Below are 27,221 nucleotides of genomic sequence, written 5' to 3'. Positions count from 1 at the left end.
TTTTAGTATACACAGCATGCCAATTTTTCTCGTGGTAAATTCTAGTAGGGGAGAGAGAGTGGGTTTGAAGAAGAGTGCATGTATCTCTCGTTAAATTCCAAGCGCTGCTTTTTGCACTTCGCTTTGGGGGGCGGCTCTGTGGCTGTAAGCACGGCCCCTCAGACAGGACAGCCAACATCACCGTGGCCCTGAGCCAGGCTGGTATTGCCTCATCTGCCAAGAGATCAGAACATCACCTTTCTGGGCCCCTCCACGTGGGTTCTTTCATTGGCTCACGTGCGTGTCATCTCATGAGTTGTCTGGATGACATCATCGCTACCTCGTCCGTGGCCGGCATTATCCACTGTAGTGAAGTCTACACTGACAGGGTTGAGAAGGGCCTGTTTGATAGATGAAAAATAATGAGTTGCATTTTTCTCATTAAGGGCATCTCCTGGCATGATGTCAGCTACACACTGTGTTGTCCCACATGAGGGTTTTGCCCCTGGTCAATCAGAGCAGGGTCATGGCAGAGCCAGGCATGCCTGATCCGATTCCTGTCAGCAGTGGGCTTTGACAGAGTTGGCACATCTTGACTACATGGTGGTTTAATGGGTAAAGGGAGCAAAAACTTGTGATCGTTATCCACAGAGGAGGTGGATGGGCAAGGACATGTATTTGGAATACAGTGTGAACAGAGATGTTAAGAGAAAAGAGGTGGTTTTTAGAATTTGTCATAGTTGCTTTGCCTTGTACACCGTACAACCACATACTGCATCCTTCACTAACTGCTTTGAGGGTACACCTTGTCTCCCCAGTCAGACTATAAACTGCTGATGGGCAAGGACACTGCCCTATGTTCCTTGCATCTACTCCCTCAGAGCATTGCACACACTTCAAACACAGCAAATACATGGTTTAATACCTGCCTACGGGGTTACTTGCTCCCTTCCCTTCCTTCTTCAGTGAGGAATTACTGAGAGACGCCTGCAAACATAATACTATTCAAAGCATCACTGACTTTAGTTATGCAGGAAGAAGAGAACAAAGTGCATCCACTGAGGAGGATTTTTAAACTGACTTGCTATTTGTATAACATGTGCCCCTACACAAAAAGATCAAATAATACCTGTCATTAAAGAACATTTCTTTGAAAAAAAGCAATAATATTCATTGTGGGAAAGAATGGAAAATACAGATAAGTAATATAAAAAGTTAACACTTATAATCCCATCACCAAAACTAATATTAATATCTTGGTATATATCCTTCAGATTAAATATGCATATATATTTTTTAACAAAAAATAGTATCATACCACAGAGATTACTGTATAATGCTTTCATTTAATATATGTTAAAACTCATTCTATGTTAATTATTTCTGTTGAGGCTAGTTGTGTGCTGTGTGAGCTTATGTAGAACTGTCTAGTACCGGTCGTGTTATTCTCACGGCTTGTACTAGAACATTTCTTGGTTTTTCTGCACGTGAGTCACAGTTTTCCTTTCATATATTTGTGTCAGTGTAGTGTTCTAGTGACCTTATCAATCAGAGTCTTTTGCAGTCCAAATAGACCTTATAGTGTGGAACTTTGGGATAGACCAATAAAGTTTGTGGGTAGGGGGAACTGACACATAGGAGATCAAAGTGTGATTGGGAGCAGCCATTTGGGAATACCACTGAGCCAATCTGGTATCGCCCTGGGATGACGGAACACCGCCCTGGCAGGGTGCAGCCCAGGTGACCTTCAGATCTTGCTTCAGGTCTCAGTCTACTTGCTTCAGGTATGTACCCACATGTTTCAGCTGGGACTGAGTAGAAATATAAACACATCTTAGAAGACAAACTGAATAAAACAAGTGGAAAATTCAAAAGGTGAAAGTAACAGAAAGCAGCTTGATAGATCTAACAGTATGGAAACCAATTTAATAGAAATGAAAAGGGGAATGCAAAGATGATAAACATCATAAATTATTCTTGAGTGGAGATTTAGTATTTATTTGTGTTAAGGGCAGGAAGTTTCCTTCTGACTTCCATTACGAAAATTACATGAGAAGTCTGTGGATCACTGCATACGAGCTTGTTGAATACTTCTGTGCCTTCAGAAAAGAGCTTAATTGGAAAACTACATTTTTTTCCTTTCTTTGCTTGAGATATGAGAGCCTGACTCATCTTTTGGGAAAAACTAATCATGTTTCTAACCAGTTCTGTGTGCTGTAGTTATCAGGTTAATCACAAAAACGTCAGCTGGTGGAAAGGCTTGAGAATAAGAAGAAAGGAGAATGGGGGTGGATGGGCAGGCTGTGAGTTGCTTCCCTTAATGAAAGTCTTTAGGATTGACTGCACCAAAGAAAAATGACAGTAGAAATTAAAATGCAGATTTCTCAAGTGTGCCTGTGTGGTTTAATTATTCCAACACCAAAAAGAGCTTTGTCTAAACAGAACAAAACCTGTTATGCATTATGTCACAGGGGCCCAGGAGTCAGCTCTGAGGACAGTTTTGCATTTTTAACTATCATGTTGTCTTTGAGTTTGTGTTGGCTTATGACCTAGGCTTTTAGGAAGTGTTTTGACAGCTGACAATGATAATAGTAGTTCTCATTTCCACAATAAAATATGTAGTGTCTGGAGTAGTACTGTAATAAAAATAAAATAAATATTGGTTGGGGTCTCATAGATACCTTAAGTCTTTATAATTAAGTCTCATTTTAAAAAATGTGCAACATTTTAATTGCTAGATTAACAGCATTAGAGTACTCTTTTAGGTGGAATCGTAATATGATATGACACTTTACTTTTTGTGATGCCTGTCAGTATTAAAAGTCTCTGAATAATTCTATGTACTATGCATGTTCTTTGCTGACTCTCTTTTAGACCTGATCCTGTTATCAGCAAGGGGTGAAGATAACTTTTATTCTAAATTTTATTAGATTGTCTTCAAATATACTGAGGTCATATAAATATTCTCTTCCAAAGAATAATTAACATAGAATGAGTTTTAACATATATTAAATGAAAGCATTATACAGTAATCTCTGTGGTATGATACTATTTTTTGTTAAAAAATATATATGCATATTTAATCTGAAGGATATATACCAAGATATTAATATTAGTTTTGGTGATGGGATTATAAGTGTTAACTTTTTATATTACTTATCTGTATTTTCCATTCTTTCCCACAATGAATATTATTGCTTTTTTCCAAAGAAATGTTCTTTAATGACAGGTATTATTTGATCTTTTTGTGTAGGGGCACATGTTATACAAATAGCAAGTCAGTTTAAAAATCCTCCTCAGTGGATGCACTTTGTTCTCTTCTTCCTGCATAACTAAGGACAGTGATGCTTTGAATAGTATTATGTTTGCAGGCGTCTCTCAGTAATTCCTCACTGAAGAAGGAAGGGAAGGGAGCAAGTAACCCCGTAGGCAAGTATTAAACCATGTATTTGCTGTGTTTGAAGTGTGTGCAATGCTCTGAGGGAGTAGATGCAAGGAACATAGGGCAGTGTCCTTGCCCATCAGCAGTTTATAGTCTGACTGGGGAGACAAGGTGTACCCTCAAAGCAGTTAGTGAAGGATGCAGTATGTGGTTGTACGGTGTACAGTACAAGCAGTTAGAAAAGCTGCTCATCCTCATGGTCTAGTACTGGGCCCTGGGATGATTAGGGCCCAGGAATATTGCCTCCTGAAGTGTAGAAGACTGAAGAGCTGGTTCAGAGAGTATGGGCTCTGGATTGTTTGGTTTGCATATCAAAGGCTTGCTCCTAGACAAGTCATTTACTATCTCTAGGAATTAGCTAGACCTGGGAGGGGAATTCTCTTTCTGGTCATTGAAGCCTCCAAGATATCAAAGTCTCATAAGATAACAGAAAATAACATGATTGATACAGTCTTGGGCTCTAGTTTTGTGTTTGTTGATTTACAGTATTTCAATTGTATTTTAACTTTTCTTCTGTGCCATGTAAGTGTTTAATTCTAATAATCTTGTGAATTGATACGATACTCACTTAAAAAAAAAAAAAAGAAAAGCTGCTCAAGATGTGATGCAGACAGGGTGTGAAGCACATAGGAAGGGAAAGGTGAATGTAGGTAGGAGTCACTGGGGAAACTCTTTAGTATTGTTTTGTGTGTTCTTCCCCCTGGAAGACAGGTGTCTGTCCTTGGAAAGGTCTCCCGCATAGCAGCACCCTTGGTGCTCCAGCATCAGTCCTTTGCTCTTCACCTCTAGTGTTGGCTCTACAAGAGTTGCTAAAACAGAAAGGTCTCTTAACTAAATCCGGTTATGTCTTCTCCTAGGTACAGGGAAAACTGTTTCCCTCACACATCTTCATTAATGCCACAGAATGGAAGCTGGGCTGCGAGAAACAAGACAGATAATTCTAGCACAAAGTCAGGCTGCTTTTAACTCTGTGATCACTGTTACAGAAATAATAATTTTCAATATTTTTAGTACTTTGTAGAGAGTGGTGAAATTCCTTAAAACCTTCTCCACTTTTTTTGCTCATAAGAAAAATTCAACAGTGTCACTTAGAAGACAGCCTGTGCATATGAATACTCTCCACTGACAGTTTTCCTTTTTTGATAATACCCAGTTTGTATCTAGACATGGGGAAATGTCATAAGAATAAATTGACTTGATTCTGAAATACACTTCCTGTAAAAACCCATTAGACTGAAGTCATTTCATTCAAAGGGCTGCCTGTCTCAAGTAACAAAGATTCCTCAGCTGGGTTTTATTATTTTTTTGACTGTAAGGATATACTGATTATTTGAAATTCAAAGTAAATATCTGTTCCTATAAGTTCTGAACTCACAGTGAATTGAGAGTTTATCTCAAAGTTGATAAGTGTTCTGCGAGAGACCCTTGTTGCTTTTAAATGAAGGAGAGAATAATCCACAGCATAGTTTCTTTCTTACACTGTCTCCCTAAAGACAGTTAATGGAATGATTCACAGGTCCTTCTGTGGAAAAATCAGTCTTGCTGGATATTCAGCTAAAATTAAATATTTGACTTTTGAAGGTCAGTATTTTTTTATCCCTAGATTGACCATTTTATAATATAAGCTCTTAGAGATCAAGGTCTGTAATATATTTATTTGATATTATAAACTTCAATGTGAGAAAAAATCCTTCTGAATAAATATGAGGGTTGTTTGATCTTTAACATCTGAATTCTGTCTTTGGTTTAATCCCTCCTTAAAAAAAAAAAAAGAAAAGAAAAGAAAACACCTTCATAGCTCCTTGCTTCAAATAGCAAAAATACTTGAGATTCAAGTCCCATTTTTAAGGCAAAATTGATGACTATTGGCTTTGACTCCTGAACCTCTGTCTGTAAATGGCTTCTCTGGGAATCTGGGTCATGACTGATCTTTATGGTAGGTATCTGAGAGAACCTCTTTGTCCTTTTAGGGTGTGTCCTTGAGGTCACCGTTGATAACAGATCTCTGAGTGAGATTCAACAAGGGTTAACCCATACACAATTACTGTTTTTATAACATCATTCAGAAGTGGAGGACATTTCTTGGCTACCTGATGCAGTCCTGTCTGATGGATGAATTCCTCTTTAGTACCCTTGACACGTCACGTGGTCATTCAGCTTTTCTCCAACAGCTGCAGTGATGGGGAGCCTACTGCTTCATAAAGCAGTCAACTTCAGTTTTGCATGGTTCTAAATTATTTAAATTTATTTCCTGTCAATGAGTAGAAGCCAGATTTTTCACTCAGTGATCTTAGTTCTGATCATGAGAGCCATGTACTGTAATCCTATGTGCTGTCCACGGGGAAGTCCTTTGGATATGTGAAGGAATGCATTATAACCCACTCCAGGCCCAACAAATTATAACCTGTGATAGAACTTGGAACCTTTGTTTTAAATAAACTCCCCAGATGGTTTTGATCCATGTGCAGAGTCTGAGAATCCCTACGTGGGTGGGAGAAACCAGTGGCTTGGGACAGCGTGAGAAGGCTGTGTGTCAGGTGGTGTGGACAGCTGGTGGGATGTAGTGGGCTGGCAAAGGAAGACACATGAAGTTTAAGAAGGACTCCCCCAGATACACAGGAATTAGCAGGCAGGGAAGGAGGTGAAAGGGGTCTTAGGCCCACACTTGGGTGGGTCATTCCTTGGGACAGGAAGGAGCCTGGTGATTTTAGGGGCAGGCAGCAGGCCCAGTGTGGCTGATTGTAGGACTGGATAGAGGGCAGATCAATAGTCTGGAAAAGTCAGACTGTAAAGGACTCTGTTGGTCATACTCAGGAATTACACATCACACTGCAGGTATTGGGGAACCATTCAGTTTCTATCCAGGAAAGCTCTGAAGAGAGGGGTTTTACAGAAACATAGCCCTGGCAGTGTGAACAGAGTGGACTGAAGGGGGTTGATAGGTATATGGGTGGCTGAGGGTCAGAAACATAAAGGATTTGGGATGACTTAAAACCTGCTGTTTTAAGTCAGGGTGTATAAAAAGAGAAGGAACAGCTTTGTTTGGGAAGAAAGGTTTGTTTTTGATGTCTTAAAATTGGGTATATTTGAGGGATATACAAGTGAGAGTATCTAGGGAGTGGATTTGGAGCTCAGGAAAAGTTTTCTGAGCCAAAGTTACAGATTTGGGGTTATCAGTTCGTAGGTGGTTGTGAAGATAAGTCTCTAGTGGGAGAAGCTGAGGGGCCTGACAATGGGACTTCGGGGACACCAACAGGGGATAAGTGAAGGAGGAAGAAGCAACAAAAGAAAGAGGAAAAGCAGACATGTAAGGAGGGGACCAGGAGAGGGTAAGGACTTGGATGTGGTGCACAGTGGAATGGGGAGAATGCATGTGGCAGTTCTGGCCATGAGAAGTGAGTGTTGCCTCCTGGCCCGACCCTTCTCAGCTGTGGCTACTTAATGTTTAAGGAGCTGCAGTTACTAATCACCCAGCCTATATCAGAATTTAACTTTACAAATCATATCTGAATTGAACAAATATTAAAAACATAGGTGTAAAGCCTTTTTTTCTCATAAAGCAACTATGATTTTTTTCACCTGTCACCTATCTGTGTGTGGTCCTCTGTACTGTCCATCTGTCTAGGTAGATGAGTGCCTGCTGTGTGCCATGTGCTCTTCTAGATGCTTCCATGGCACTTACCTGATTTACTTCATTTATATTATTTCTCTAAGCACTTCCTCTTACGTGATTTGGGACCAGCTTGTTGAGGAACACCTGACGTTTTGGATGGTTCTCCTGGCCAAGGTCCTGTTTGAACCTTATAGAAAATATTGATAAGTGGTTTAATTTGTGCTCTTCACAAATTTCTTCTTTCATACATTTTGGGGTAGAAAGTGACTCTGCTAGGGTTCTAGTTCAATCTTTCCCTTTACCTGTGAGGAAACTCGAGACTAGAGAAGTTGTGCAAGATCATAGGGAGGGAGACAGGAGCCCAGGTTTCAGTGAACTGAGTTGTCTTCGCTCCTTACCAGCCAAGCACAATTTCCTGTCTGTCTGCTATCTAATTTTATTTATCTGTCTATCTGTTTATTTATTTATTACCTTTTCCCTTTGAAACCTGAATTTGTTGATTTAGCAAAGTCCTAGAACTTTCTTTTATGGTTCTTTTTTGTCCCATTTATGTTTTTACCCTTTCTGAACAATTTTAAGTTGGAAGAGGTGGAGGACAAACTGGCTTTCTTTGTTTTGTAGTATTTCTTGTTTATTGTTTGTTATCATAGGTGCTGGATCCACCTGCACAGCTTCTGGGTAGACATGGTCTCATGGAGTATCTCCTGAGGACGGGAAAGGCCCCCATCCCCACCCCAAGGCAGGGGAAGGAGCATTTTTTCTTACTCTTTTGTGGTGGGATGTCTGAGGTTGCTGCAGCCCTGGCCCGGCTTCTCTGGAGAAGCCAAGTTGGTGCAGTCCAAAGAGGCTGGCTTTCCACTGGGAAGAGCTCCTATAAGTCAGATTTTGTTACAGTCTTACCTTGCAGCCTTTAGCAAAGGCTTCTCTGACTCCAGTCTTACCTGTCTATAAAGGAGGAATGGGTAAAATGATTTGACTGTGGGGGAAAGACCAGCCTTATAATAGATATGAAGCAGTATTACAGTAAAAAGAAATATATACACATACCAATTTTTATTTTAGAATGTTATTTGAAATACCTATCAGGATTAAAAAGTGACCACAGGGTCTTCTGTAAGATGAGCTGTTCGACAGCCCAAAGTTCTGTGACTCAGGGAGTCCATGGTGGGAAGTGTCTGGAGGTGGCCACCCAGAGCTGATCACCAGGGAGGCAGGATGGGAAAGCAGCAGAGAGTGTGTCCCTTCTTAGCCCACACCTCCCTCAGGGGCACAGAGGTATTTAGACAGCAAATATGGCAGGAAGCCAGGTGTGCCATGAACAGGAGTGGGTTTGGGGAGGGGCATGAAGGTTCAGACTCAGGGCAGGGTAGAGGCTCTGAGATGCCCTTAGCTCTGCTAATCATGTTGCTTACTAGTGATATGCAAAATGATTATATAGCCGCGTGCTGTCTTTGGCAATTCCCTCCTACTTTTCATCTGAAATACTTACATTTCAGGGGCGCCTGGGTGGCTCAGTTGTTAAGTGTCTGCCTTTGGCTCAGGTCATGATCCAGGGTCCTGGGATCAGGCACCTGCTCAGCAGGAAGTCTGCTTCTCCCTCTCCCCCTACTTGTGCTCTCTCTGTCAAATAAATAAATAAAATCTTTAAAAAAAAATTGAAATACTTACATTTCTGAAAACTGGGAGGGTTAATATAGGAAGGAGGGGATAGAATCTCCATGGCAAATCCGCTGTAGCAGGGAGCATTGTTTCCAGGCTCTAACAAGTTTACACGTTGGATTGAAAGCACTAATGAGGTTTTACCTGTGCCAGGGATTTGTCAGTAGCAACAACTAGGGCAACTCCTGTTCCTTCTTGTCTCTTTGGATAGTAATATCCTCTTTGTCCATAGAAAGAAACAGATAGGACTTTCCTTGTGGGTGTGGATTGGGTCAGAAGGGTGGGCTTGCCCCGTATGAGAAGATATTTACTTGCTTGCTCAGAAGTTCTCCAGTTCCAAAGGCAAGGACAAGGAGCTAGGCTGTCCTGTGCTTTAATCGTACCCAGTCCCTTCAAAAGTAGGCCCACCTCGCTTTCCCACCAGTGGTTCATGCAGGTGAGTAACCTGCATTTGCTCATCAAGTGATGAGTTTCTCTTACCCCAGGCATGTGGGCTTGAGCAAGCTCAGCAGGAGAGAATGCTTTTGGGTGCTCAAGGATTGGATGGAATCACAGTGCATTGTCTCCAGGAGCTTACCAGATACAGGTTTTTAGTTTTTGTTTTTTTCCCCTCAGTAGTGGCTTTATCATTTGTGATTGCTGCTCTTTCTAATGTTTATTAAAACTTCACAAGCAGCGTCAGTCATCTGTTGGATTTGGGGAGTGAATTTGTCATCTGGGTGAGATGAACCTAGGATGTGTGACTTTCCCCCCTCAGTGCCATGGGTTAATTCATCATTATTGATAGACGTGTTCTATCTCTATCTCCGTTTCTGCATCTGTCTCCATACACACGTACTTGTGTGTGTACCCTGTGTATATAATATATAATGTACAACATATAACACATAGATAGCTTGTATGTAACTGTATAATTTTTACATATCGCAAAGATGTATTTACCAGAGTCCTTATCTTGGGAGCTATCTTTGGCCTTGGTTGCTATCTGTTCTCCTTTCTGATCACCCTGCTGCTTAGTGTTGCGCCTTTATGTTCAGGTGGGGTGGAGGGTCAATGGAGAAGGAGGAAAATGTCATATGCCCTATAGTTGTTTTTGCCAGAGGAAGATGTCAGTTGTGCACGTGTCCAGCAGTGAACTGGACACCAGGATGAAGAATGGGGGGGCCAAGGCAGGCTGTAGGACAGTGTACTTTAACCAGATGCTGATACCGGGCTCACATAGATAGGGCATATGTGAGCTGAAGAGCAATGACCACTCACCATTCTTCTAAGAGTAGTTTTGTCTTTTCCCATTGAGTTAAATGCTTATGGAGCACTTCTTACCTCTGGAGCCCTGTGTTTGGAGCCAGAGTGATATGCATTCATTGCCCTCAAGAAGCCACTCAGCCTGCTAGTGACAGAAACATGAAAGCTATGCTGGAGTAACAGGTGCTTTAAGAAAGGGCTGTGTGTGGCTGGAGCCCCCAGAGGCATGAATCCCAGGTTGGTTGTGAGTGTGTGTGCATGTGGGGGGGAGGTGCTGGTGAGGGTACTGCTGGCCGGGACACTCCAGGCACTGGGGCTGGCCGTGGCAACTTATGGAGCTGCTCGGGGTGGCTGGCACATGGGGCTTGCACTGCAGCTGGAGGGAGATGAGTATGGGAAAAGGAGGCAGCAGCTGGACCTCGAAAGGCCACAGATGCTTCGGAGTTTGAACTATATCCTGTAGGCAGTGGGGAGCCACTGAAGAATGTTAAGCAGGAAAGCAGCCTGATCAGATTGGCATTTTAGAGAGCTACATCTGTGCCCTCAGACCTTTGATAAATGCTCTGACTACCTCTTAGTAAATATGGAAAATGAATGTCGTGTTCTGTAGATAAATATCCTGTCCTTGAGTGTCTTTTCCTCAGATGACAGGCTTCTAGTAAATACTGAGTGGGCTTACACAGTTAGACTGCCTCTCCCACGTCTTCTGCCTCACCCTTAAATCAGGAGTAATTGTGAAGATCATCCCTTTCAGCCCAGCTCTGCTCCCTAGCCAGGCTGGCTGCTCAGGAGCAGGGCTCACTCAGGCTTGGAACTGTGGCAGGTTCTGGGGAGTTCTTGAGCTCTTGTCACTAGAATATGTCTCCATTAGTATGGAGTAGTTAGTACATGGACATTTTTAGTATTCAGCCAACACACTAATTATATTCCTGGCTACAAGTGGCCTTTCACACAGGGAGCTGTGGTGATGATCTGTGTTAGTAGCATAGTATTTCTCAGTAAGAAGTGCCTTTTATGTCCCGACCATGATTCATAGTAAGAAGTAAATGTTGCACTGGGACACGGCACGCACCAGTACCCACATATCTATCACTGTGCAGAAGTTTCTTGAGGCAATACTCACCCTTACTTTCTGAGATGTACTCTCTTTGCTTCTCTGTTAAAAAAAATACACTGGTTATGATGCACGACATTAATTTCACAGCCCACTAGTGGGTCACAACCTGGTTTCAAAATATTTTCCTGTAGGACCTTACAGTCCTGGGTGTAATAATGGACTTGTGGCCTCTGCCCATATTCCAGTGGGCACAGAGAGGAAAAGGCAAGGGTGGGCATGGAGAACTATGATAGATTTCACTGAGAATCTAGGCTGAGATTAAACACTGTCATCAGTGAGCCCCATGTGAACGCATTATTTGAAAACTAGTTTTAGGGCTTTTGTTTACTTGAGTTGATGGTGTTGACTTCCTGAATGATTCCCATGACAGTGGTGCTCTGTGTAAGGCACTTTACGTGGACCCTACAGAGTTTAGTATTTGCATCACCCCTGTAAGGCAAGTTTCATGATTGACAGTACTAAAAGCGCAAAAGATGATACCCTTTCCATTTCGTCTACTGCCAGAGTGGCTGAGAGAAAGAGCTTGGAATGGTCCCGGGAGCTGGCCGTTTTCTGTGACATCAGGCCGTACCTTGTTTTTAGATGAGGGTGGTGTCTACGTCATGGTGTTTGATCATTCTACCTTTTCTCATCAGATTATGCTAACAAGATTTTCAGACGAGCTAGTGGGCTCCAAGACGGTTTTGCTGTCCTTGAAAAACCAGGTTCTATGGTGGGAGGTAGAGGCGGCTGCAGAGAAGGCTCTCCTCCGTTGGGATTTAGGTGGCTGCGGAAGTTGCTGCCTATGTTCATCTTAATTTGATGCTTCATGGGAACAGTCTACAGAGCAACTGAGATTGAGGACCCAGGTCTGTGAAAATTACGGTGTCTCCTGTGCTCTAAGGTTGGGGCTGTCCCCAGAGGCATGGCATTCCATACCCTGCTGCTGCTGGATCCCAAGCCACAATTTTATGTTGTCTCTCCTTGTCGCTTCAGACTGTAGTAATCTCCTGTATAAACACTGTGAGTAATGACTGGCGTGCCTTCCACTAGGCAGACTGAGTCTGTGAGAATCTAGATTCACGGAGCTGCTCAGTTAGGGAGAAAACATCTTTTTACTAGTGCATATATTTTTATTTAGGAGGGAAGGTTCATTATAGATTCCCTAAAACATCGGGAATTTCTTTATTATGTTTAAAGGAGTGTCAGATTTGCTCAGTTTTGTACTCTGTTCAAGACCCAGCTCTGAATAACTTTTCATGATATCTGATCCATAATTTCTGGGACAATGAGTTGTAGTAGATGATGGTATCTAAAAGCCTTTCCTATTCCCAAATTCCAGAGTTCTGTTCAAGTGTAAGAAATTAGCTTAGTTCACCATACAGTACATCGTACTGTTGAATTTAGTAGATATTTCCCTGTGCAGTATCCAGGGACACTATTGGGTAAGGCCAGTCCTAGCCCTCCGGAAGTTCTAATAAACATATTCATTATGTACTCGGCCTTCATTGGGTAGACCTGAAGATTGTCCTCTCTACCACAGTCACATTGGTAGTAAACATAAAAGATGGTAGTGTTTTTTCCCCCCTGTTTAGCCATATTTTTACGTACCCTTTGAGAGGAGGGGAGGATTTGTTTGTCTGAACGTTAAGCTAAATTCTGAGGGAACGTGCAAGTTAAAAAGTCTTGCTCTGAAAAACAAACTGAGGGTTCTAGAGGGGAGGGGGGTGGGGGGATGGGTTAGCCCGGTGATGGGTATTAAAGAGGGCACGTTCTGCATGGAGCACTGGGTGTTATACGCAAACAATGAATCATGGAACACTACATCAAAAACTAATGATGTTATGTATGGTGATTAATAAAAAAATAAAAAAATATATTAAAAAAAAAAGTCTTGCCCTTGGGACCATTAGAACGTAGTGAAGGAAACAAGATAAATGCAGGACAGCACAAGACAAGATGCAGAGAACACAAACGGTACACAACAAATAATTATTGTATGTTAATCACTAGCTGGTACAGAGCTGGTATATAAGTGCTGGGAAATGCTAGAATATTTGGTATTGAGAGTCCAAGGCATTCCTGAGGGGTGGCTGAAAAACTGATATGAGACAGATATTGCAGCCTTTTTTCTCCTCCCTCACCTGAAGCTATGGAGAGGACGTGGAATAAGACATTTCCTTCAAAATACAGAATTTAGTGGTTGGTGAATTATAGCGCACAGGCCACATCCTGGCTAGCACTTGTTTGTGTACGTAAAGTTTTATCGGAACGCATCCCACTTACTCGTTTATGTGTTTGTGGTGGCTGCTTTCTGCTGTAATGACAGAGGTGAGGAGTAGGGACAGAGACTATACGCCTTGCGAAGCCATTTACCATCTGGCCTTCTGGTGGAAGTTTGCCGGCTCTGCTCCAGTTGCTTCTTTATGTAAACACAAAGTAAACAAACATAGGTACACAATAAATATCCGCAACTGATTCTCTGGCTAGGGTCTCACAGACTAACAGATTGCAGTGGAGCTGGGTGTAAGCACAACTCTGCATTTATTCCCAATTATTTTTATCTTTTTTAATGGAACACTTAACAGCTCATACCCCTTTGGCATCCTCTGCTGCAGCTGTTTAATTTGTTGTTTTGTGTGCGTGTGTGTGTGTTCTCTTTTAAGCAAATGCAGAAATCCCTCATTTTGACTTTATTTTCTTATCACAGCAGTTGTAGCACTCTAGCTTCATGTGCTTTGGGAACCTAAAAAGCAACTGAGTCTCATACTAACTCATGGCTTTTTTTAAAGTTTGTGTGTGACATTATATACGCATGTATAAATAAATATATGTATATTTTTGCCTCGTTGGAATGAAAATGTATCACAGACTGTATGTGCGAAGTTTTCTTTGGCTGCCTGCAGGACTTACAGGACTGTGCAAAATGCTGAGCTCTCTTTGTTGCTTGTGTGCTGACTAATCAAAGAATTGATTTTTTTCCCATTTACATTTTTTGAATCAGAAGATTGTTTTTCAAGTAAGCTTGTAACATAATTCGGTGATTTATAGTTGAATTCTTTGTTAATATTTTAGTTTTCAGAGATTAGTTTATGTTATGCTTTTTGAAGAACGTAGATACAAAATGTATTTAATGAAACAAACCGAAATAGCTCCCTTTTTATACATAGGCAAAATGGAGGTTTCCTAAAATAGAAAATCAGTGACTTGCTTTTGAGTAGCACACTGGCATTTTATGTGGTTTAAAATTATTTTATGGTGCAGTATAGAAATCAACATTACTTTTGTATTACTCTGCATACTTTTAGCTGAAATGTGGAGCCTACTGTTGTTACTCTGTATATTTTCTGTTAAGACTAAGAATCTTAAGGCTAGCTGAGTTATTTCCTTGTAACTGTAGAGTTTTTCAAAATTACCTCTTATTTCTTTTAAAATGACACGTGGGGGTTCTGTTCTTCTTTGCTCATACATCTGTATTTATAAATAAGTATTTCATACATTTTTCCACCACTAGTTTGAGCCTCAATTACGTAGAATGTGCTTTTTACCGTTTTAGAGAAATCAGATTTGGAGAGACAATCACGGTTCCCCTGATGATTATACGTAAATTTTTGATTATTTTGTTACCTTTTTATCCATGCAGGATTGTCCCAGGCGGCAGTGGAAGCAGGTAGAGGGATGGTAATATAAAGCATGACTTCATTCCTCTTCAGCCCCTAACACCATGCTGTCTGTCTCAGAGGCCTGGCCTGGGTGTGGACTGATGGCTGAAGATGGGAATAAGCTGCTCGTGTGGGAATGGCTATAGCCTCCATTTTTGGTCAGTTGAGAAAATTCTAGAGCTAAACTCATTAGAGTCTGGATTCTCACTACTCAGATGTGGTTCAAGGAGCAGAATCATCAGCATCCTCTGGGAGCTAGTTTGAAGTGAGCAATGTAGAATCTCACACCCTGCCCCAGACCTGCTGAACTAGACTTTGCATTTCACCATGGTCCCCCTGGGGTCCCTGAGCACCTTAAACTTTGGGAAGCTCTGGTCTAGATCACTGATCTCCCAGAATGGCCAAGCATCAAAATCACCTTTGGAGCTGATTAAAAACTATTATAGAATCCTGGTCCCAGCCTCTGAGACTTTGATTCCCTGGGTCTGGGATGATCCTGCTGCCCAGCCGGACGTGGGAACCACTGGTCTGAAATGTATCACCTCTGGTTGGTGAAGGGATGTTTGAGAAGGTAAATCACTTGCTGAGTGGGTGTCTGGAGGTTCGCAGCTGCTGTTGGTCCCAGAGTCTAGCTTACTGTGAGCTTCCCTTTCTCTGAGACTCCATCCCTGAGTGGACATGTCATTCTTGAAGAGTCTGTGGAGGCCTGCAGGCAGTTGGACCCGTGCGCTAGCGCTGTTTGCATCTCCAGCTGATGGCATGGAGATTTGCAGGCAGTCTAGCTACCCAGCCTCCATTCCCTTCCCATCCAGTTCCCATGGAAACAGATTGCAGGAAAACTGGGCATGGTGCTATCTTTACCCTGTTTTTGGCGATCTGAGGTCTGTTGCCATGGGAACCAGAAGGGAAAAGATGGTAGTAGAGTAGCTAGACTGATTTTAAATTTCAATGGCAGCCTTCATCCTCACTATAAAACCCTCTTTTGCCCAAGTTTACCTCTAGTCCAGGGGCCTGTGTGGCTCTGAATGTAGCTGTGACTCATCTGTGGGGCCTGGTGGGTGGAGAAGGAGGGGAAAAGATGGAGCTCTTAAAATATCCTTGCAATGCCAATCATTTCCTTTTCTTCCAAGAAGCCATTTTTAGGTGTTGGTATAAGTTATTTAAATGTCATCTTTAGCTATTATTTCTTGTATGGTTTTATTGAACATAATAACATGTTTTTATTCAAAGGAAGTGAAGAGATGAGTCATTTCAATAAGAGTGATTTCTCTGATGTGGGGAATCCCTATGGTTAGTGGGTGTACAGTAAATATTGCCTGGCTCTGCATGTTGGGGTAGGAATGAGGGTCTTGTGAGGTGAAAGGGGGCCCAGGCTACAGGGTGGATGTCTGGGTTAGATGGGGAAATTTGGGCCTATCGTCAGGAAGAAGTGAAATGTACTTGATGTTGACATATTTAAGTATTTGAAAATGAGAATTATTGATATCTAATCTAATAGGCCCTAGATTTTAACTCTTCAAGTGTTCAGCTACAGAGTGGAGTTGAATGGGTCCCATCGAGGTGCTCAATTTTTCTCATCCCCCCCGCCCCCACTTTTTTTTTTTTTTTAAAGATTTTTTTTTTTTTTTTAATTCATGAGAGACAGAGCGAGAGAGAAAGGCAGAGGGAGAAGCAGGCTCCCAAGGAGGAGGGAGCCCGATGCGGGACTCGATCCCAGGACCCTGAGATCCTGACCTGAGCCGAAGGCAGACGCTTAACCATCTGAACCACCCAGGCGCCCTTTTTTTTTTTTTTTTAAAGATTTTATTTTATTTATTTGACCAAGAGAGAGAGACAGCTAGAGAGGGAACACAAGCAGGGGGAGTGGGAGAGGGAGAAGCAGGCTCCTGGCCGAGCAGGGAGCCTGATGCGGGGCTCGATCCCAGGACCCTGGGATCATGACCTGAGCCGAAGGCAGATGCTTAACGACTGATCCACCCAGGCACCCCTTGATCTCACCTTTAACGCATTTCTCAAGGGTTAGACAACCAGAGGCAGTATCATTCCTGCCCTTCTTCCCTGCTTCCCATTACTGCCTTAACCTTTTTTGGAAGGCCAGTTAGATTTTCTGATGCCATGTACATGCATTTCATATATTTTCTCACTTAGTCAACACCACTGCCTTTACAGTTATATTAATGCCCCATTTGACAGATGAGTAGATTGAGGCTTACAAAGGTTGTGTCACCTGCCCAAGTAGTGTGTGGCAGGCTGCTCAGCAGAATTGTCATTCTAAGCCCCTTCTGTTTGGCCCCAAAGCCCTGCTTACTTCTCTGAGCGCAGCGCCCCCATAGAGTGAGTAGCTGTGTCTGTGCCAAGGGGTATTGCAGAGCTCCTGACTGCAGTAGTTCATCACTTAATGGGAGCCTCTCTCAGCACCTACCTCCCCTGCCCCCAACCTTTCTATCATTTCTTCCAGCTAGCCAGCCCAGATAAACAGGCAGCTCCGTGCTTTTTGACATTAGTCTTGTGTATTTACATATGGGTATTTCCTCTTTCAAATGTATTTGTCAATATGTTTAGTTTTTAAGTCAAAATGGACAAAATTGAGTTTTGATGATTGCATGCTTCCTCTCGAATATTTGGGGAACAGTGGCCTAGGGAGAGTATTTTGGCGAAAAACAGCAACAGCTTGCTTTCCTGTGACGAACAAAATTAAATCCCCATTCTTGCTGTTTGAAGGAACTTATTTACTCACTAGACTATGGGAAGGTGGGGAGTAGGGTGATGTTGTTGTACACTGTGGTAAAGTCTCTTCCTGCCTTCCCACCTTCTGGTCCCTGCCACCTGTGCTTCCCTCCTGTCCTCTCAGGAATGTGGACGTAGGAGGCCCCCCTCCTGTCCTCTCAGGGATGTGGAGGTAGGAGGCCCCGGCTTCTATCTGAAGAAGCTAGCTGAGGGCTCCTAACTGCAGAGCGGGGGTTAGAATGAGTCAGTCCCTACTTGTTGATTCCAGAAGGGGAGGGAATAAATAAAGGCTAGATTTTGAGAAGGAAAATGGAAAAACTGAAAGAAAATGCTGTTTTAAATGTAGAGAAAGCTGCCTGTCAGGCTGGTGAGGTCCGTGGTGTACTTAGATCATGAAAATCCTCACAGACACTGTGTAGCTAACTTTGGCAAGTGATGGGAAAATGAACGGTGACTTCAGGTTTCAAATTTGATGGTTAAAATTGCATCTTGCTGCCAGAGTTCAGTTTTCTTTGGTGGCATCCCAGGATTTCTCTTGTCCAGATCCGACGGTGGACTTATAAGGCATCAAGGATAGTGATGCTGGGTTGAGTACGCTGTTCAGAATGAGATAGTTTCTGTAGCTGCCAGTAAGTGCTTCTAAAGCTGAGCAAACTCAGCAAACTTGCAAACACATGGCCTCAGGTGCTGTAGGAGACTGCTTCCGATCACACTGGGCTTGTGGAGGGGCCATTTCTACATTCTAGGAGGGCATGTTTCTGCTGCCCCCTGGTCTGCTAGGCAGCACGCACGGTACCTGTCTGTAGTGCTTTCCCCCATGAGTAACACTCGTTTGCTTTTACTGTGTAAGAGCACACGCATAGGCCTTTGTTACCAAGGCAGCGGAAATTGGTCTAATGAAGTCTTTCTGCTTGGCTGGAGGCCTCCAGAACACACAGGGACAGGGTCTGTGTAGTCCCATTAGTTAAATACCAGTCAGCCTTTCCCCTGAATTCTCTGTCCCCTTCAACAGCTGTTCTTCAGGACAGATGCACTTTCATGGCTCTGCCTCTCTCCAGCCTTCCAGGAAGATGTGAAACTCTATCAGTGTTTCCCTAATATATGTGGAGTCGGGCACTGCTCGTCAAATGGCTTGGTGTGCTGGGGCCTCTCACAGATGTGGCGTTCATTATCGTGTATAACTGTAGCACCGAGGGCTCGTTTGTCACACTCTTAGACGGGTTGCTGCCGGTGACATCAGCTCCGGGGGCCAACCTCGGACAGTACCATTTTGTGTTATGTCCTTCAGACATCTGCTGAAATGGTCATCCCCTTGGATTTCTGTGATCAGATTAAGTTGTTCCACCAACGCTAACTGACTGGGCTAAATGAGTTCCATTTCCAGAATTTGGTATGTCTCAAATGACAAGTTTTCCCAGTTGAATTCCAAGTCATTCTTGAAAGGTTGGTCTAGAGATTACCTTTTCACTCTCATATGAGAATGTGTGTTTTCTCTAAGGTAGTCAGGGAATCTGTGATCTTCCTGGGATGGTGTTTGACACATTCTATATCGTTTCTTTTTCTGGTTCCCTTAAATGATAGAAACAACACCGTTTTGAAAGGAAGCTTAAGTTCTAAGAGGATATGAGATGGGTCTGTGTCTAGGTCTGCTGTGCAGACTGTAGGAAGGAACTGTTTTCTCTTTCCCTCTCTCTAGGGTAAGTGGGCCTTACCCTAAATTTTGTTGCAATGGACGTGTTCAGGCAGGAAGGAGTCTTTCTGCCAGGGCACAAATTGCTAAACAGTGTGTGTGTGTGGGTGTGTGTGTGTGTTTGTGTCCCACATTTGCACCTACGTTAAATGAGCAGTAGACTGTGCTGGCTACTGTAAGAGCCTTACAGTGCTGGGGAGATGCCTGTCAGGTGGTCGCTGTACATCTCTCGTCTCTCATGTCTGTCCCAGACAACACAGACTTTGGAAAGGTCTAAGAAAAATATTATTGGAGTACTCCTATCCAACACTACCCACCTCAAACAGGATTTTGAGTGGTAAAAAATTATAAAACAGAGGGGTGCCGGGCGGGCTCAGTCAGTAGAGCTTGAGACTCTTGATCTTAGGGTTGTAAGTTTGAGCCCCAAGTTGGGTGTAGACATTACTTAAGAAAGATAAAATCTTAAAAGAAAAAAAAAAAAAAAAGAAAGATAAAATCTTAAAAAAATTATAAAACAAAGTTATCTTTTTCCTAAATGAATATATTTTTCAGAAAATGAATATGAGCAAACAAGACAAAACTACATAATGAAAATTTAGACGTTCCCTGTGTGTTTTGATTAAAGATGCATATGTGGAGCTGGTCTGGAGCTTCGTAAACAAGGGAAGTTTAGGAAACCTTTGCTAATGCAAGCGACTAAAATTATATAGATCATTCATTTCTATAGGGAGTATTGGCTGTTTTATTGTTGATCAATTTTTATTAGCTTTTAAAGTGTTGGTATTTCTGTTCCAACACCTCCTGTTATGTAGAAGAGTGCTGGATTTGCCATGCTGTTGGAAGGGGTTAGTAGGATGTCCTCTGTGTGCAGTTTCATTCTCGGGGCCCTATGGAAGTTTGAGAAATGCACATAAAGGGCTTAAAAAGTCAGCACTTTACAAAGGGAATGAACAAATAGGGAAAAGGAAGGAAGAAAGTCAGATTGGAAGATTGGACCCTGCATGATTATTTTCTGGCAAAGAGATGTAAAACCTTGGTTAAATTTATTTATTACTGTCTATTGCTATTTTTTAAATTTGGTATTTCAATATGAAAACTTGAAAAAATTGAATACCAAGAGGCTCTTTTTCCTTTTAAAGGCAAGTTTCTTTTTTTATTTTTTTCTTCTACTATTCTACCACATTTCATACCAAATATCTCACCCACACGTTTTGTCTAATTTTGTATCCTTTCCCCTGATCCCGTTATGAGTTTTAGCTGATATAAAATGATTTCAAGCTTAGATTTTTATCTCTCATGAACTTTAAAAAATCAAGACAAATCAATTGAGGAACTATGTGATAAAATGCCATCTTTTGCCCAATTAGGTCAGATGAAAACTAGAAAAGGGTGGGTGGGGAATATTCTTTGAAGATGCTGAGGTGACCTGTAATCACTGTAGCAACTCTTATGTCCTTACCATTCATTAGAGGCCAGTATTCTGTATATGTTTCCTCATTAAATGTACAATAATTCTATGAGGTAGGTTCCATCATTGCTTCTTTTACAGATGAGGAAACTGAAGCTCAAAGGGGTTAAGTAGCTGCTAAAATCACACAGAGCCCCAAAGAAGGTGAACCCAAGATAGTCCAGCTCAGAGCCTGGCCTTTTGTCCTCTGGCCTGTTTGTGTATAAAGCTCTCATTTGAGTGTGTTTTCACTGGTGGACAGGTTGGCACTGCCTGGGCCCCAGACTCCCAGCTGGAACTTCCCTCACAGAGTGCCCTGGGCCCAGCAGTCTCTTTGTGTACCATGCCCTTGGTACTTTGTGCACCTGATGCAGAGTGACAAGGAGGTGATCAAGCTGAAGTTCAGATGTGATTCAGTGCAGTACAACCAGCGTTTATTGGGCACCTGCTGTATTCTAGGCCCCACGGTGGTCAGTGCTGAGGATGCAAAGATTAGCAAAAGGTTTCCATTAGGAAATACCACCATAAACACTATAGACAACTTGGGGACAGGAGCTTGGTTTGTTTTGCTCATTCCTGTCTCCCCATCACCTAAAGTAATACCTTGCTAGACTAATAATCCCACAAAGAGCTACTGAAATGCTGAATGGGAGGATGCAGCTTGTGCAGTGTTCCGTAGGCCAGAGAGCAGGGCTAGTCATGGGCAAGGCCTGAGTGTTCGATGGAAGGCTGCAGTTGTGTGGGGAAGGGCGTGGCTTGGTGTGGGATGCTGGGGGTGCCGGCACTGGCAGAGCAGGCCTTGATGGGTGATGAGGGCACTGGGGAGTACATACGAGGAGGACAAACGCTGTTGCATACAAGCAGCTCATTCGTCCTCATTCTCTCCTACTCTTACCAAAGGAACCAGAGGACAGCTCCCCTGCCTTACTGCTCACGCTGGTTGGTTTCCTCTGGGAGCCCCTTTTTCTTTGCCTGTCATGCCCATTGTAAGCTGATTTTATCTGAAGACAGTTGGGATGGGGGAGCGTGCTAGGTGTGGAACAAACATCTCAGAGCCCAACTCCTTGGTGCGGCCAGTCTGTACGTCTCACCCCAGGCTGGGAGGGGTAACCATTTCTCTCATAGCCAGCTTCTGCTTGGCTGGTGTTCACAGCTGAGGACCATGATGTGCTCACACTAGGTCAGGTAACCTTCAGTGCACATTCTGATTCTGTGCCAAGCCCCTGACCCTTCCTTGCCTTTTCTTTTCAGCATGTTGGTGGTGTGGGCATAGGCCAATTTGGGCCTGGGAAAGTGGAAATCATCTCAGCATTCCTTGATCTCCATTGGCTATTGGTGTGTGCTGCATCCGTTTCTTAGCTTCTTCCTTTTGGCCAGTTTGTGTGCACGGAGGAGCTTGGAGCATGGGCCTAGACTGACACCTGGTTTCGTTCCCAGCTCGGCCTTTATTATCACAGTCACTTTCAACGCATTCCCTCTCCTCCTGGAGCCTCAGTCTCCTCCATAAAATAAAGGGGTGGGGTAGATGACCGCTTATTGCTTCCTTTATTCCTAAATAGTATGAGAAGATAGTTATAAACTTAACTGAATCACTAGGGACAGTTATCCTACTAACTTATTTAGGGGGAAACGTTCTCCAATTTGGTTGGAGTATAGAGGCTCAGACTATAGATCCTTCAGGATTTATCTAGTGTCGTATTTGCCAAAGTGACATTTTAAAGGATATTCTAATATAATTGCTGCTTTTTCCTTTTGCAGCTTGTGTGTATATTTGAAATGAGTGTTTTAGATTTTGTACTTGCTTCCTAAAATGATGACCTACCTATCTGGAGCCCATCAAGCTACTCAGAGCTAGGATGGCTTTATAGCTTTTATAACACAACCTCAGATTGTTTATACCCCTGAATCATAGAAATTAAAAGTAGTGTGAAGGATCTACATCACCTCAGTTCAGCCTCCCCTGGTTATAGGCAGCTCATTTCTCTGACTTGTTCTCAGACTTGGGTTTATGTGCAGATTTTCTGTGTTTGGTCATTATGTTCTTTTCATATACATTGTCCTGTCTCCCTCGACCAGAGACAGGGCTACAGGAGAATACTCAGGATCAGAAGGCACCTCAAGTTTCATGTTCTCACTTTAAAATGAGTAAGTGGAAGCCTGACAGGCTGAGGGACTTGACCAAGTCCTGTAAGTGGGCCCAGAACCAGGGGAAGGATGCCCTGTCTGGTGCTCTCTGCCCCATGGCTACCTTGAGGGTAGGGGCCATGTTTTTCCAAGGACATACTTTTTTTGCTGTGAGGAAATGTTGAGACTCATGGGCACTTGCCAAGGTCCAGGCTATCTTGTTCATGAGGTAGAGGAGCTCATGTGGGAAAGTGTGACATCTCTCTCCCAGGGTGACACCTGATTCAAACTCTGGTTGGCAATAGATCCTCAGGTTTCTTCTCTCTACTTTTTCTTACACCTGTCTTGCTGAAAGTCCACTATCACTTTAAACTTAAGTGAGCCTGCCAGTGGTTGAGATTTTTTTCAGTGAGCAATACAGTACTTAACTCTTAATGTGTTAATTTTTATGTTTTTTTTGGGGGGGGGTTGTCAAGGTTAGAGCTGTCTCTTCATCTCTCAGTGTTCCTTTTTCCCTAGGACTTCTTTGGTGGATAGAGCAGTGACAAATCATCAGACACAGGCATGGGGCCTCAACTCCCTGAGTCCCTTCGGCCTGGAGCCCGTTAGGCTGCTCAGTCTAGCCATCACCTAGGTAACCGACACTCAGCCAGTGAAGCAGTCTGTCCACAGTTAGAGGAAATAAAAAATGAAACTGCAGTGTTTATTCCTTACACACTACAAGTTTCTTGAATGTTACTAGATTTAAAAAAAAGATTGTTATTTCACTTTGCTTCTGGATTTTGGCCTTTATGCCTAGTGTGTGACCCTAATGTTTCCTGAATTGCATATGTCTATTTTTGTAGTGTAATTTTGTGAAAGCTGTGATCTGATGAATGCAGTTTTCATTCCTCAGTGATTCCTAGGAGACTGCATTTCATGTAAGTTTTTGTGAATAAGTGGTAAAGCAAACATATTCTATAACTTACTTGGTTAGGTTTTGTGGGTGTTCATTTTTTAAAAAGTGTTCCTTCCTGTGGGGATGTTTTTCCGTTCGGTGTGCTCTATTTCCTTAGTAACTGTTGCTCTATTATGGGAGGGACTTGATGACATTTTCAAGTGCAGTATTGAATTAATTTATTTTCTGGTTAGGCCTACCCATCTTCCCAGTATAAATAGAACGTGTGTGTGTGTGTGTGTGTGTGTGTGTGTGTGTGTGTGTAGAAGACAGGATGATGTTAGCCTGCTTGCTGTACTGGGGGCTCTTGAATGTGAGGCTCAGGATTACTCTGTGAACCTATGTCCTGGGTAAATTGCCTTTCTCTCTTTACTCTTTCTTCATTTTCTCCCCCTTGATTTCTCTGATTTGAATATTGTCAGGTTTAAGGCATTTCGGTTTAGGGAATTTATTTACCATTTAGGTTTACTTGACGTTCAGAGGTAGCATGGGAAGAACAGTTGGTTGGAGAGGCAAGAGACACAGGCATTAGTCCTGACTCTACTGCACAGTAGTTTTTGGCGTTATCTAACCTCTCTGGGATTAGAGTTTTTCCTCTGTGGTCTGAGGGAATTTCAAGCAATGTTCTCTAAGGGCCTCTATTGGATAGGATGTTCTGTGAAGTGTGATTGCAGTAAGAATTATCGCTGGTAATCACTGTCTCACCTTGACCAGTGGGTGGTAGGAAAAGCCCTCCCAGTTCACAGGTCAGAGCCAGCAGCGTAGAGTAGCCTCTCAGCCCGGAAATGCTGCCTTCAATTCACTGCTTGGGGTGGGTTTGTCTTGGAAGTGTTTGCAAACTCCTCTGTGTGTACCCCTCTGAACGCTGATGGCCTTTCATCCACTCTTCCATTCATTCAGCAGACACAGGCGTCAGGCAGTGTCTTAGCTGCTGAGGGGAAATGGAAAGTCAGCCAATCACTGTCCTTGTCCTCATGGCACTTACAGTCCAGCAAGAGAGATGGGTGCTAAGTTTTCAAGACCCCTGCATGCAGCTATGACTCTGGCAAGTAGCCAGGCTCTGACTTTAGCCTGGGGGATGATCAAGGAAACCTCTCAGATGAGGGTCATTTGAGCTGAGATTGGAAGGTGAGCAGAATCATGAGCAAGAGCCATAGGAGAGGGTTAGATGGGAAAAGTGGATGAGGTGCCATTTGTTCTGTTTCTCAGCCTTTTTGCTGATTCTTTGTTGGTTATTAAGCTGTGAAAGCAGATGTGCTTTGCCTCTGCTATTTCTGGGTCCTAATCATCCACCTCTGTTCCCCAGACTGTTGGGTCATCTGACACTTTCTTACTGAGTGTGGCTGGGTTCCTGGCCCTGTCTTGGATGATTGGGTCCCTTACTGAACAGAACAGTCTTCAGGTCCTGGGCACCCTCACCTCTTTCTTGTATATTTCTAAAAAGGGTATCTGTGTTGTTAGTGGCTATTAAGAAAACATTTTCTGGCAGTTACAGTTAAATTTTAACTTAAAAATTGCATATATTGGAGACTGTATGCAGGAATATAAAATTCATTAATAAGATAATACAGTTGTGTCCCTCTGGTCTTTATTGGGAACCACATACATCATGCTCTAAAAATGCTAAAAATCCATGCCAATGCTATGCCTGAAACCCCAAAATGAGCTGTTACACACCTCTCACCATACTTCTCTTTTAGAAGAAGTAAAGTTAAGAATTGGTGAGTGTGATAAAGATGGTAAAAGAAAGAAAAGAAAAAAATTTCTATTTCTGTCCACATTTGCCTTAGTCTTTCCCATAGTCATTTGAAATGTGATATAGGATAGCTTGATTTTTTTTTTTTTAAAGTGAGGTAGCAAGACTAAGTGGGTGGCTTAGTCAGTTAAGCGTCTGCCTTCAGCTCAGGTCATTATCCCAGGGTCCTGGGATCAAGTCCTGCCTTCAACTCCTTGCTCAGCAGGGAGCCTGCTTCTCCCTCTGCCTGCCACTCCCCCTGCTTGTGCGCTCTCTTTCTCCTTGGACAAGTAAATAAATAAAGTCTTAAAAAAAAATAAAGTGAAGTAGCATACCTTTTGCAATGAAACAAAATGAAATAAACAGAAAGCCCAAGAACAACAACAAACACCTTATCACACTTCAGATTGTCTCTGAGTTTAGAAACAGAGAACAAATAAAGTCTAGTATTTCTGTGCATTGAAAGCACCGTAGCAAAGGGTAAAGAAAAGCAAGGGTTTTTAGGGTAAGGAGGTTTTTGTTTTTTTCTGGCAATTTCATTTCCTAAAATTGATAGGTATAGTACATGTGATTAGGTTTACTTTAGAAGTTAGTGTAGGACTTTAGGATGCTGATACTGTGTGTGTTGGTCATTTTATGTGAAATGTTTCAATTCAGAGAAAAAATGTTTTGTTACATTTTCAAGCACTTCAAAATCATCATTTGCATAAATGATGTTTTAATTAAAATAAGTTTTTTACCTATTCATTAAGTTTAAGTACTCATGGTATGCTATATGTTATTAACTGTGATACTACAGGTACATGAAGGCAATACAGTTGAATTTCTTAATATAATTATAGTGCTTCATTAATACATAAGGTCTTCCTTATGGTTAGTCTGTATTAGTGATATTGTCCCTTACTACTTTATATTTATATTTACAACAAAAAGGCTTAACAGGGTGTTCCTTTCTGTTGTGTGCTGTTTTCTTAAATTATTTTTCTTCCCTCTAGTTTAATGGTGAAAAATAGGAATAAAGGTTGTATTTTCGAAGATTGATGTAAATTGATTAGAGTGAAGTGATGATAATGGAAAAAAAGGTTTCTTTTTTCTAATACTGGAGATTCCTATTCAGCTTCTCTTTTAAAAAGTCTCATCCTTCAGACTTCTAATATTCTTGTTATTAGTGTTGCTTCTTGTTTAATATAACACTAAAATATCTGGAAAAGTATTTTGTAAAGTGCTTTTATTATTATGTAATATGTAATGTAAATTTTCAGATTAAATTTGCTTTTCCTTCTCAGTCTTTTAAAATATTGATACAGGCCTTTGTTTTCCCCCTTGAGAGTCATTTTTTAAAGATTTTTTTTTTAAATTTTTTGACAGAGAGAGACAGCACAAGCAGGGAGAGTGGCAGGCAGAGGCAGAGGGAGAAGCAGACTCCTGGCTGAGCAGGGACCTCCCCCCCCGCCCACCCCCCCCCCGGTCCCTGGGATCATGACCCAAGCGGAAGGCAGATGCTTAACCAGCTGAGCCACCTAGGCACCCTAAGAATCATTTTTTTTTAAAGATTTTATTTATTTATTTGACAGAGACACAGCGAGAGAGGGAACACAAGCAGGGGGAGTGGGAGAGGGAGAATCAGGCTTTCCGCTGAGCAGAGACCTTGATGTGGGGCTTGATCCCAGGACCCTGGGACCATGACCTGAGCTGAAGGCAGACGCTTAATGACTGGGCCACCCAGGCGCCGCGAAGAATCATTTTTTTAAAACTACTCAACCCAAGTCATTCCTGGAGTGCTGATGTCAGTGGATATGAACCGTAGACCTCACTTCTAATACCTCAGGAACAAGCTTGGGAAATGCGTTTCTTCTTCAGGGTAT

The 27,221-nt window shown here is 42.4% G+C and overlaps 1 protein-coding gene across 22 annotated transcripts in view; it reads left to right on the top strand.

Annotated features, from left to right (window-relative positions):
• LDLRAD4 (low density lipoprotein receptor class A domain containing 4) overlaps positions 1-27,221 on the top strand; it is a 434,307-nt gene that overhangs the window by 131,476 nt on the left and 275,610 nt on the right. The gene's annotated exons all lie outside the window — the stretch shown is intronic.

This window comes from Mirounga angustirostris, unplaced genomic scaffold (genome assembly GCF_029215605.1).
Source record: "Mirounga angustirostris isolate CCGP_5_RB_7025 unplaced genomic scaffold, mMirAng1.0.hap1 SCAF_14, whole genome shotgun sequence".
Classification (NCBI taxonomy): domain Eukaryota; kingdom Metazoa; phylum Chordata; class Mammalia; order Carnivora; family Phocidae; genus Mirounga; species Mirounga angustirostris.
Note: the sequence above shows the minus strand (reverse complement) of the source record. Positions and strands in the feature narration are given on the sequence as shown.